This window comes from Sinocyclocheilus anshuiensis, unplaced genomic scaffold (assembly GCF_001515605.1).
Source record: "Sinocyclocheilus anshuiensis isolate Anshui unplaced genomic scaffold, SAMN03320099.WGS_v1.1 scaffold1142, whole genome shotgun sequence".
Classification (NCBI taxonomy): Eukaryota; Metazoa; Chordata; class Actinopteri; order Cypriniformes; family Cyprinidae; genus Sinocyclocheilus; species Sinocyclocheilus anshuiensis.
This window is the reverse complement of record NW_015536577.1, coordinates 445,278-458,518: the sequence shown is the minus strand read 5'-3', so window position 1 is coordinate 458,518 and position 13,241 is coordinate 445,278. Positions and strand designations below refer to the sequence as shown.

General features: G+C 35.4%; 1 pseudogene; it reads left to right on the top strand.

Moving 5' to 3' along the window:
* Positions 1–13,241, top strand: part of LOC107702594 (collagen alpha-1(XXVIII) chain-like) — a 25,507-nt pseudogene that overhangs the window by 3,483 nt on the left and 8,783 nt on the right.

The following is a 13,241-nucleotide window of genomic DNA, read 5'->3' as shown; positions in this document are numbered from 1 at the left end:
TCATGAAAATCCAGCCTAATTCAGCCTAAATTGTGACACATCTAAAAATATTTTAAGAATAATTAAAAACTTTAAAACAAATACAAAATTTACATCTTTGGAACTATGGAATAAATAAAGAAATAAATATAATGTTATATTAAAAAGTTATTTTTGAGGTGAGAGAGAACTTCTATTTCTAAAAGAGATATTTTCTTTTTTAGCTTGAGGACACTGACAGAAATCCAGTTTAGACCTGCAGATTTCTCTGGATTTTCCTCTGCCATCTGCCCATAGTTTTAATAAAGTTAGAGACAAGCTATTTATTATTACTATATTAGTGATGTAATTTAATTTGACACACTTCTTTATTTTTCCAGTCACTTTTCACACATGTCTGTGAGCTATTGTTTGAAAAGACACACATAAAATGTTTGACAGGAGTACAGGAAACAAGGCTGTCAGAATAATCGCCCTCCCGATCCACCAACAACAGGGCGTTTAACTCTATGAGTCCCAGAGCAGTGAGCCGGTTACTGTCAAGATACTGGCACACTGAGCTCTGACAGAGTCTAGAGAGGGTATTACTGCATTATTCACAGATTATATGCCTGGCCTCAATGAAACTTTGCCTGTTCTGCCTCTAGCTGTGCCTCGCACACCATGAGGATGTAACTGGACCTGAATGATTGCACTGGATTATTAAGAGATTAACAGTAGAGCAGTCAACATTCTGGTAAGAAATAATAAATGCTTTTTGTTACATTTTCATAATATATTTGTTATTTTGTTGGACACAAGAAAGTAGATAGTCTATATTATATGTCTTACAGCTGTTGATATGATTTGAAGTTGAAAAAGAGTATAAAATAATAAATTATTAGAATCATATGATAAATATTATATTAACATAATATTTAATTATAATTTCATTATTTTTATAAGGAGCAGTTTTAAAACGTAACTTTAAAAAATGGATGAAGTATATGTTCAATTGTAAAAACAAAAATAATAATATCATTCAAATGTAAATAAAATGAAAATGTTTTTCAGTACAATTACATACAGCAACATGCTTCTGTCACACTGAAGTGATTTTGTAGGTGCTTCAGGGCTGAAATGGACAGGCCATGTGTATGACAGCCTCAGGATAACTCAAAGGATATGGCCTTCCTGACCCCTCAGCATTTCTACAGTCAAGATGTAGTTTTCAGATGCAGAACCTTGGTCCGGGTGTAACGTATTGTAACAATCAGTTTAACTGGTTGACTTAAAATTTAAATGCACTATTAATCACTGCAATAAACTCTATGTAGATTAGCTGCTCAGATATATAAATTGGAGTGGAGATGACTTGAAAACCTATGCTCCCCAGGAGTAAGGTAACATTGATTATTAAAGCAAAAATCTATTCAGGGCTATGCATCACAGTGATTTTACAAAGATAAAAAGATTTCATAACCTAAAAATAAACTTATTTTATATAACACAGGATATTGGACTTTATTATAGTCATGATGTACTGTAGTTAGGATGCCAAAAAATAAATACACCATTTTAAGGGCATATTTCCAAAGTTATGTGTTAAACAGTGAAACAAATATTTGATTGGTTTGTAGAGTGGTGGTGATGAATAAGCAGGAAGGATGCAGGGTGGTGTGATACTGTGTGTCCTGCTGCTGATACTGTCCTGTAATGCTAGAAACCAGAACAGAAGAAAAAACAAACAGAAGCCTGACAACAGTGTCATGCAGAATGAAGTCTGTCTGTCTGTCTGTCTGTCTTTCTCTTCTGTCTGTCTGTGTTTCTCATCTGTCTGTCATTCTGTCTACCTGTCTGTCTGTCTGTCCGTCCCTGTTAATGGTTTGCAATTTTGTTCAGTTCAGTCTACAATGCTCTCTTTTCTCTTTTACAGAGTGAACTTGCAAACACAGTTGTAAGTACAGCTATTTCATAAAAATATTGTTAAGTGTAGACGTTTGTTTTTCAAAGTAAATGTGATCTGTGATGGATAATGTCGTAATTTTTTGATAAAGAACAGCTGACTGTACTAATCCACTGAGAATATTGATTTGAGTTGAAATTATTTTACTACAAAATAAAATAAAATGAAATAAAATGTAATTAATTCATTAAAAACACTGTGATACCACATAATATAGTGATGGCATATCATTCATCTCCAAATCCAGTGAGTTTATACTTACTGGTAAACAATGTATAGCCTGAATGCACTGTAAGTCACTTTGGATAAAAGCGTCTGCTAAATGCATAAATTATAAATTAAAATGATAAATTAATTAAATTAAATTATCTATATCAACCCTGTTTATATCTCCACAGTCAATTCTCATCATGTCACATCCAGCTTTGTCTGCAGATTAATAAAACAGTAAAATATTTGTAGATATTCATAATCAATTCAAGCACCAACATAAATAATCTGTCATTGGTTCTTAGTCAGTAACCTTACAGCCAGCATTATTATAGTTAACTAAAACTAAAACTATAGTATAGTTGCCAGGGCAATATTTCTAATTTAAGTTAAATTTGATGTACTAAAATAACTAAATCTTACATTGAAATAAAAATAAATAAAAAATATATAGACAATAGACATATAAAAAACTAAAACTAATAAAAATGACAAAAACACACAACAAATTACTAAAACTTTATCTAAAAATAAAAACAGAAAATATAAAAACAAAAACGAATTCTATATATTAATAACAATTATAATATTACTCCAATGATTATAAAAATAACATGCTCACTGCGTAATTCTTTCTTTCTTTCTTTCTTTCTACCTGTATAAGTGGTACTCTGAATACTCTGAATGGTCATTTAGAATACAGATATTAGACATCAGGCCAGTTATGTGGAAGAACAGTGCAGTGCAGAGCCCGGCCTGATCTGTGCACATGAACAAACAAAGTTAAAATGGTTTGAGAAGTGTTAAACAGCAGTAATCCTCTCTCTGAGCTGTGTTTGATGAAGCGGTTAACTCCATCGCTCTGAAAGCTCTGGTTTATGGCCAGAGCAGAGCAGGTGGATTCAGGAGCGGCACATGAAAAACTAGGAAATGTTTCCCACACTGCAAGTGTAGCAGGTGCTGGAGCTTTCGCCAGCGCCCCTCTGTGCTTCAGATGTGCTTCACAGACGGGTTAAAGATCAAGACCAGCGGATTATGCAGAGATTATGCAGAGATAAACAAAACAAAATGTTTCGCATCAACACTCCATCATTCTCAGAAATCTATGCAGAGTTCATGTTTAGGTCAAATCCATCGACTGTTAGAGCTTAATGGGAAATCTTTCACTAGTCAATGAATATTATTCAGGTGCCCATTTAAAAACGTATGATTGAAATTATTATTATGTCTGCTCATTCTGTAATTTCTTGTAAATATTAGGGTAAACCAGGTGATCCAGGATTTGATGAGCCTCCTGGTCCTAAAGGATCGCAAGTCTTTACATATTTTCTTCAGAACATTGTTTTCAAATCCGATTTCATTTGATTTTCTCTGTTTTATCCATAGGGAGAGGCAGGTTTCAATGGACGTCCAGGATTAGAGGGTCTAAGGGTACTATATCCTGATATATTACCTCTAAAATAGTTAAGGATATGTTCATTGGTGAGCCTCTGATTGATCAAGTGCTTGCTTCCTTTGTTGCAGGTAAGACCAGGACTAAAAGGAGAAAAGGCTCGTACATTTGACTCAATAGAGCGTTTCACAGGAGACAGCCTGATGGTGAAGTGTTATAGATGATATCAGACAGCAGGACAATGAAACTTACTTTCACTCTCTCTCCGTTCTGTAGGGCGGGAAAGGAGAATGTGGCGCTCCAGGGATGAAAGGAGATCAAGTAGGTTTTAGGAAATGATTCTCTGGATCGCTGGTCTGTGTGTGGCCCACAGTGTGTCATGATGATCCTGTCCTTCATTCCCACAGGGCCCGGACGGACCCCCAGGACCACGTGGACCACGAGGAGATCAGGTTGCCTTCATCAAGTTTGTGATATATGCATGATTTATCATTAAGATTGGTTGCATTGTGACATCATTTTGATGACCGTTATTCTCAGTACTGTAATGTAAAAAACAAATTATTTGAATATTGTGATATTAATGATAAAAAAGAAAAAAGAAAAAGAAAAACAACATAAAAAATAAAAATACTATAATGATGTAAAAACTAGTTTTATATTGTTTAAAAAAATCATTTTAATCCTTAAAATAATGATCAGATTCATAAAATTCAACACTGTTTCCACAAATTTATTAACTGTTTTTTAACATTGATAATAATAAGAAATGTTCCTTGAGCACCACATCAACATATTAATGATTTCTGAGGGATCATGTGACACTAAAGGCTGCTAAAAATTCAGCTTTTTTTAAAAATAAAATATATTATTATATATTAAATATTATATTATATTTCAATCTATTAATATTACTAGAGTATTTAATATATTATAATATATTTTAAATTGTATTATAGTTATTTTAAATTGTAATAATATTTCACAATATTAGATGAACATAAGAAACTGTAAAAAAAACAAAAAAAAAAACAATTCTTGCCGACCCCAAACTTTCATGGTAGTGTGTTTCATTTACACTGTTTTATTTTACTTATTTATTAATTTAATTTTTTTAATTTTTTTAAATTATTGCATCCAGATAGGATTATCTTTATTGTTGTATTGCAATAGTGACAATGAGCTTTTGCACCACAGTAATGAGAATTTGAGGTGAAAATGTGATGAATCAAAAACAAAGGCACAATTAAAAAACAAGCCTAATTTTCATCATGCTAAATGGAATGAATTATTATTTTTCTTTTGATTCAGGGGTGACATATAAGCGGGGCATTTATTTGTGACATTCAGACTTTAACACTTCTGATCTCACTCACATATCTGGAAATCTGCATACAGACAGAAGAATAGCACAACCTTGTTATGAAGTATATTATTATGAAGTAAGAGTAACACACCTCCCAAGCGCAGTGAGGAACCGATCAGGCTCACAGTCAGACACCTCTCCTGACCCTGCACTAATGGAATGTGATGGAGGGATTAAGTGCTGTTCTTACACTAATGTAACATAGCTAAAGCAGTGAATCCAGGCCTACATGCCATTGTTCCTCTCTGACGGCTGTCTTTGTTCCTCTGGACAGGGGTTACTATATCTCCTGCCCTCCTCCTTCAGTGTCTGTCCCTGTGCTTTTGGTGTGATGACAGCAGCTTCCGTTTTTTTTTACCCGATTCAAATTTAGAGAGCTTCTCTATATATATTTATTCCCTTACTAAAAACTATGCATTTTTAGAAAATTGTCATTCTGGTCAAAAACGGACCCGAATGCATTATTGGGGTTAATTCAATACATTGACTTGCAAAGAAAAATAAGTAAAGCATCGGGGTCCAAGCACCAATGGCCCATACGGACGAAAATTAGGTGATACAATTTCCATGTATCTCTTGCAATAGAATGTGATTTTTTTTTTACCCTGTGGCTCCCTGTTGGACAACATTAGTATTACAGTCTGTGAGTTGAAATGTCTGATAATTTACAATTTGCTGTTAGCCATCTGAGCATCCGAATGCATGAAACTTAACATGTTTCTTAAAAATGTATGTTTCTCTATATGTACATTTTTTTTTTTCTTTTTGAGAAATTTGGCCAATTAGTCATAATAGGTCAGACTTAACAAATATTCAATACATCAAAAGCAGTAACATGGGCAAAAATATGAGATTGCTTATAACCAGTGTTGGGGAAAGTTACTTTTAAAAGTAATGCATTACATTATTGTGTTACTTTATTTAAAAAGTAACTAATTGGCTAATTGCATCACTTAGTTAACCCTTTATGGATAGTGATGCATTACGTTACTTTTGCGTTACTTTTTGTCACCTGGGCTGGGCTTGCTTATTTGTTTTTTAATAACAAAAAAAACCCCCAAAAGTTATATTTTTTGGCAACTGTAAAGGCCCTTTCACACCAAAAGTGATATTACAGAGCCTCTGCCTCTGCACCTCACTCCCAATTTCTCTCAAAATGGGGACAGGAAAGGTGTCACTGGGAAAACAAAGCAATTTGCGTTACTTGAAAAAGTAACTTACTTTACTAGTTACTTGAAACAGTAATATGATTACGTAACTTGTGCTACTTGTAATGCGTTACGTCCAACACTGCTTATAACAGTGTCGTCTTCTGGCCAATTTTCACAAAATTTGGTACACATAATAATTTTTACTCAATGTACGAATATATACATTTTCATAATTTATTAGCCATTAAAATTTAATTGGCTGCTTATTTAACTTATACAATCTCAAAACTTAGACAAATCTAAATTATTTTGATTAATTGTTTATCAGAATCATCCCTAGCTGCTATGTGCAAATTTGGTGAAGATTGGACTAATGACCCAGGAGGTGTTACAAAAAGTCGATTTTCAGAACACTCTTCTTGACAGAAATTAAATCCAGGTACCCTTGAGGTTCCACAGTTAGGAACCATAACATGAATCGCCTTGTTATAGCACCATCTAGTATTGGACAGATGTGTGTCTGTGCACCTGAGATGAAGCGCTCGTTTTGGACCATCCTGCCAAGTTTGAAGTCTCTATGATTTAGAGTCTACAACGTACCTACATTTTATGGCAGAAAAAAAGAGAAAAAAATTCTTAATTTAATTCTATGAATTGATTTGAAAAAATTGTATTTCATAAGTGTAATTACACTGGTTACTAAACAGATAGGATAGGATTAGAATGTTTCAGTAATACTTTATTTTTATAAAGCATGCCACAGATGCTGCCACCATGGATTAACTTGTAATGAAAAGGAACAATCTGTTAACATATCAACACACACACGCACACACACACACACACACACAGTTAGTACAACAAACTCATAGATCAAGTGTGATTAGTGTAAAGTAAATGATATTATATAGGCTAATACTTGAATGTACGTCTATTGCAGGGACTGAGTGGTGATACTGGTGACTCTGGCCCTGAGGGCCCCATTGGACCTAAAGTAAGGATATTGCCTCTCACCATTAGGATGTGATGTGATATTATGAATGGTAAACAATGGCGAATCTTTCCCAGGGTGAGCGAGGACCTAGTGGACCCACCGGACCTCCAGGGGACCCAGGAGTTGGGTTTCCTGGTGCGAAGGTAATCAAATGACACTCTTCAGCATTATTTAATTAGTTTGATTTCCAGATAATGTCAAATATATTTAAGTAGCTGGTTATACAACAGATGTTATACAAAATTTCAAGCAGTATTTTCTAGTGTTTGCATAATTGTCACGCATGCAGTTTATAAACTTTTATATTAAAATACTGCACAGAATATTTGCACTTAAATTCACTTGTCACACTGCAGAACTGAAGGAAAACCTTACTGAAAAAAATTGTTTTCTTTTATATACACTATCGTTCAAAAGGTTGGTATCAGTAAGATTTTTTTTACAGTAAATACTTTTACATTACAAAAATATTCTAAACAAATGCTGTTTTTTAAACTTTATTTTCATCAAAGAATCCTGAAAAGAAATGTGTCACAGTTTCTACAAAAATAATAATCAAAATTAATAATAATAAATGTTTCTTGAGCAGGAAATCAGCATATTAGAATGATTTCTGAAGGATCATGTGACACTGAAGACTGGAGTAATGATGCTGAAAATTCAGCTTTGCATCACAGGAATAAATTACATTGTAAAATATATTAAAATAAAATAGAAAACCGTTAAATTGTAATAATATTTCACAATACTGTTTTTACTGTATTTCTGTTCAAATAAATGCAGCCTTGGTGAGCATAAGAGTAACAATTACAAACATCTTACCAAATCCTAAACTTTTGAATTGTAGTGTATCAATATGCAATTTTTGTATAATTATAATGGAATCATATTTATGTAAACTCCTTGTGTTTTGTAAGGGGGAGAAAGGTAGCCAAGGCAGACCTGTGCCGACTGGACCTGTTGGTATCGGCGAGCCAGGAATGCCTGTAAGTGATACGTCAGTAACCACTAGAGGGAGAAACACATCCTCAGTCATGAGTATTACTGTAACAGGCAACTATCAGACATCTTATTCACTGGACATATACAATATACTAATATTTAATATCTGTTTGTCAGGGCCCACCAGGACCTCCAGGAGTTCAAGGCAACCAAGGGTTATCAATAATCTTTTGTCGTGCTTCAAAGAAGTGCACTTATTTTGATGTGTTGACTAACACACTAAAGTGTCAAGTGTATATTTAGTTCTGTTTCTTTTGTTCCAGTTTTCCTTCCACTAGTTTGTTTCCTTGGTTGTTAATTAGCTCCACATCTGTTCTGTTTCTCCTTGGTTGCGTTAGCCCTGTGTTCTCCTCTGTTCCTTTGTCTGGTATTGTCTTTTGTGGATTATTTGCTGTTGGATTATTGTTGTTCCCTTTCCCTGTGGATTTATTAAAAGGAATTCTCCATCATACTCTTTCGTCGTGCGTGATGTATATTGTTGTGACAATCCCATGACAGAATACCAGACAATCTATACGAGTAATTATTGCGGCGTTTTACTTTTTTTCTGTTTTTTTTCCCTCTCCCCTCCCAGATGGATCTGCCAGCCATCTAGCTCCTTTGCCTGGAGCAACTGGACCGTTCACTGGAGGACCACATCAGGGACTTTTTAGATCTGGCATGCCTTACTCACTTCTCTGGCGTGTAAGCATGCCTGCCAGTGAACGGTCCCAAGAAGGATTTCGCCATGTTTGTGGAGTGGGTGCTGGTGAATAGCAGACCACCATTCACCGCCTGCCCCACCGAGGAGGACTTCACAAGCCCCACTCCTGACCCAGAGCCCAGTCAGCCATCACTCCGCTACATGGGTAGTGTGCCAGAGCCCACTGCAGACAGAGAGCCCGCATCTGCTGCGATCAACCAATCTTCGCTAATGGATGCGACAGAGCCGAACATCGCCACAGAGCCCAAGCTCGACAAAATGTCTGACCAGGTGCACGAGCCGGCAACAAAGAGTGTTCTCGAGTCTTCGTCGAGATCGAGGGAGCTGATAGGGACTCCGCCCACACTCCAGCTATTGAGGGTGAGCTGCCGCTGTCCTCTGAAAACTATTATGAGGAACTTAAAGACATTTTTGATGTGGACTTAATACACTGGTTTGGGGAGGTAATACCCAATTCTCCCGAGTCTCCACTGGTTCCACCCAGCTCATGTTCTCCTGTGTTCCCTCCCAGCCTCCCTCTCCCACCTCCTCTACTAAAACCAGCCAGTTCCTCAGCCCTGTCTCTGCTGGTTTCTGTCAGTCCCTCAGCTCACCCTCAGTCAGCGCTCTGATTCACCTTGGGTCTGCCAGTCTCTAGCTCTGCCTTGGCATAAGGATTGCCTGTCTCCGCCTCTGGCCTCTGAGTCCTGGACTCCACCTCGGCCCTTTGACCCATTGGCTCCACCTTTGCTACTAGCTCCCTCGTCTCCATCGTGGTCCATCATCACACTGGCTCCACCGGGCTCCCTCATCACTCAGGCTCCACCTTGGTCAGTCATTGACCTTCCTCCGCTATGGGACTTCACTCCTCCAGCTTCTCATCGTCCCTCCGTCTATCTGGCTCCGTCAGGCTCCTCCCTCTGGCTCCACCTTGGTCCTCTGTCACTCTGGCTCCACCGTGGCCTTCCAGATCCCTGCCTCCGCCTCGCTCGCATGAGCTCTCTGCTCCACCTTGGCCTTGAAGGATGTTCCTTTCCATTAGGGGGGAGTAATGTCACATGTATATTTAGTTCTATTTCATTTGTTCTAGTTTTCCCTCCACTAGTTTCTTTCCTTGTTTGTTAATTAGCTCCACATCTGTTCAGTTTTTCCTTGGTTGCGTTCTACCTAGTATTTAAGCCCTGTGTTCTCCTCTGTTCCTTTGTCTGGTATTGTCTTTTGTGGATTATTTGCTGTTGGATTATTGTTGTTCCCTTTCCCTGTGGATTTATTAAAAGGAATTCTCCATCCTACTCTTTCATCATACGAGTTGTATACTGTTGTGACAATCCCATGACATAAAGCACATACTTGAATTGAGTACTTGAGTACTTGATATAATTTTAACTGTAGTGTGATATTCATTTTTTTTACAAGTTAATATATTAATGTATTAAATCGTAACTTCACATTATTACAAATATATTTCTTCAGAATATTTAATATTTAAATACATGGCATACAAGTTTCAATAGAAATGACACTATATTTAAATGCATTAATGACACTATATTTAAATGCATGTCAGTACATTCAGCAGTACACTTTAATATATTTCAAAGACAATAGAAGTAATTATGAAATTACATATAACATCAGTCCTTTTAAATGTCAAAAAAACTTAGCTAAAGTTTAGCTAATTGTATTTAATATAAATTTAAATTATAATACATTTTCATTTAATTCCAATTTACATGCAATTAAGAGTCTGAAAACATTACACTCAGTTCACACTTTATTTCTTTTAAAATATTTATTTTACTTAAATTATTTCTGTTATAAGCACTCTTACAAGGGTTTGCTCATTAGCACTGATGTGACTTGTTGAGCTCTGCATTAATCATGTACTAAATAATGTAATGATGCACTGTTGTTCACCACATTTCAGGGTGACAGAGGATTTGAGGGTCCTAAGGGTGCACGTGGACCTCCTGGAATTAGCATTAAGGGTGATAAGGTATAGCATATTCTCCAAAAAAAAAAAAAAAAACACACACATTCTGTTGCTGAGTGTAATAAAATCCAGCAATAAGCCTGCTGTAAGTAGTTATTCCTCAGACAGTAACACAGGGGAACCAGGTTTACCTGGACTGATGGGATTTCCAGGAGTTGGGATCCAGGGTGAAAAGGCAAAGAGAAGTTCTTATCTATACATAGGTTTCACCCTGCATTATTTGATAGGAAATCAAAGTACAGCCTTGTACAGTACACTGTGAATTTATGTTTGCTATGGCATTTCTTGCTGCAGGGAGACCTGGGACCCATAGGACCACCTGGCCTAAAACATATAACTGACAAAAGCATATAACAAAAGTGCTAAAACTTGAATTAAATGAAAACTGTAAATATATATATATATATATAGTATTATATTTAAAAAATACCGTTCAAAAATAATTCTAAAATAACACTGTTACAAACCATTATGCAGCGTTTTAATTTTTTGGGTGAATTATTCCATTAAGGGCTTTGTGTGATTGGGTTTGTGATTTTATGTAAATATTCAGTGTATTCAAATTTGATCCCAGGGTGACCAGGGCTTTCCAGGAGAACCTGGACTGCAAGGTGAAAGAGGAATAGGAGAACCAGGACCAAAAGTATGTACAATTTTAATGTCCTTACAAACTAATATTATCAAATATTATCTTTTTTTTCTTCATATTTTCAATATACAGTATTGAGTATATAGCATCAACATGTTTTGTGTAATAGCTATATATTGATTTAATGATTTTAGGGAGAACCAGGCCCAGACGGAGCACCTGGTATTCCTGGTATCCCAGGAGAAGATGGATCCGTGGGTCCAAAGGTAGGAGACAACATCCTGAGTCACAAGTTTCTTGTAATATGATTACCATTTCATTTAAAATGTAAACAATGGATCAGCATTAAAAAATGAATGAATATCATATGAAGTCATATTAAGTTATAAGGTGTGATTTAAATGTCTACATATTTCTGGCCACTGTGACTATAACTCTTTCTTATATTTTTATGATTGCAAAATATAGGAAAGCATCTAATAAGGCTGTGGGATTTCACCACAACATGCACTGAATTCCTGTTAAAATGTGTTTACTCACCCAGGCATCTCTGTCTTTTCTTCATTATGTTAGGGTGAGATGGGTTTACCTGGTGTTCGAGGTCCAGAGGGCTCATCTGGGAAAGGGATTCCCGGTGAGAAGGTACAATGATGCTCTGATAGGTTTTTCTTAGTTACCACAACTGTATAGATCAAGTTAAAATTAAGTTGTGAATGCAGCTCTTATGGCCAAACAGTGATTCACAGTATTCACTCATTGACAGAGTCACACATGTAAATGGCCATGTCCAGAAACCGATATTTGCTCTTTTTGGGTGACAGTGAGAGTATATTTCCCGCCATTTAATGTGTGCTTTACATTACAGTAAAAACGCTAACATTTACTCATTCAATGTAGTATTTATTTATTTATTTAATTCATTCATGTATTTATTTTGAAATAAATTAAACTGATCAAAAGTGACAGTAAAGACATTTATAATAATTTATAATGTTACAAAAGAATGCATTTTCAAATAAATTCTGTGGAACTGTTTTCAAAATTGATAATAAAAAAGTATCTTGAGCACTAAATCAGCAAATTAGAATAATTTCTGAAGGATCATGTGACACTGAAGACAGGAAAATTTGCTGTTGAAAAATTAGCGTTGCTATCACAGGAATAAATTACATTTTAAAATATATTCACATCATGCACTGAATTCCTGTTAAAATGTGTTTACTCACCCAGGCATCTCTGTCTTTTCTTCATTATGTTAGGGTGAGATGGGTTTACCTGGTGTTCGAGGTCCAGAGGGCTCATCTGGGAAAGGGATTCCCGGTGAGAAGGTACAATGATGCTCTGATAGGTTTTTCTTAGTTACCACAACTGTATAGATCAAGTTAAAATTAAGTTGTGAATGCAGCTCTTATGGCCAAACAGTGATTCACAGTATTCACTCATTGACAGAGTCACACATGTAAATGGCCATGTCCAGAAACCGATATTTGCTCTTTTTGGGTGACAGTGAGAGTATATTTCCCGCCATTTAATGTGTGCTTTACATTACAGTAAAAACGCTAACATTTACTCATTCAATGTAGTATTTATTTATTTATTTAATTCATTCATGTATTTATTTTGAAATAAATTAAACTGATCAAAAGTGACAGTAAAGACATTTATAATAATTTATAATGTTACAAAAGAATGCATTTTCAAATAAATTCTGTGGAACTGTTTTCAAAATTGATAATAAAAAAGTATCTTGAGCACTAAATCAGCAAATTAGAATAATTTCTGAAGGATCATGTGACACTGAAGACAGGAAAATTTGCTGCTGAAAAATTAGCGTTGCTATCATAGGAATAAATTACATTTTAAAATATATTCACATGGAAAACAGATCTTTTAAATTTCTAATTTAAAATATCACTGTGTTTTTCTGTATTTTTTTT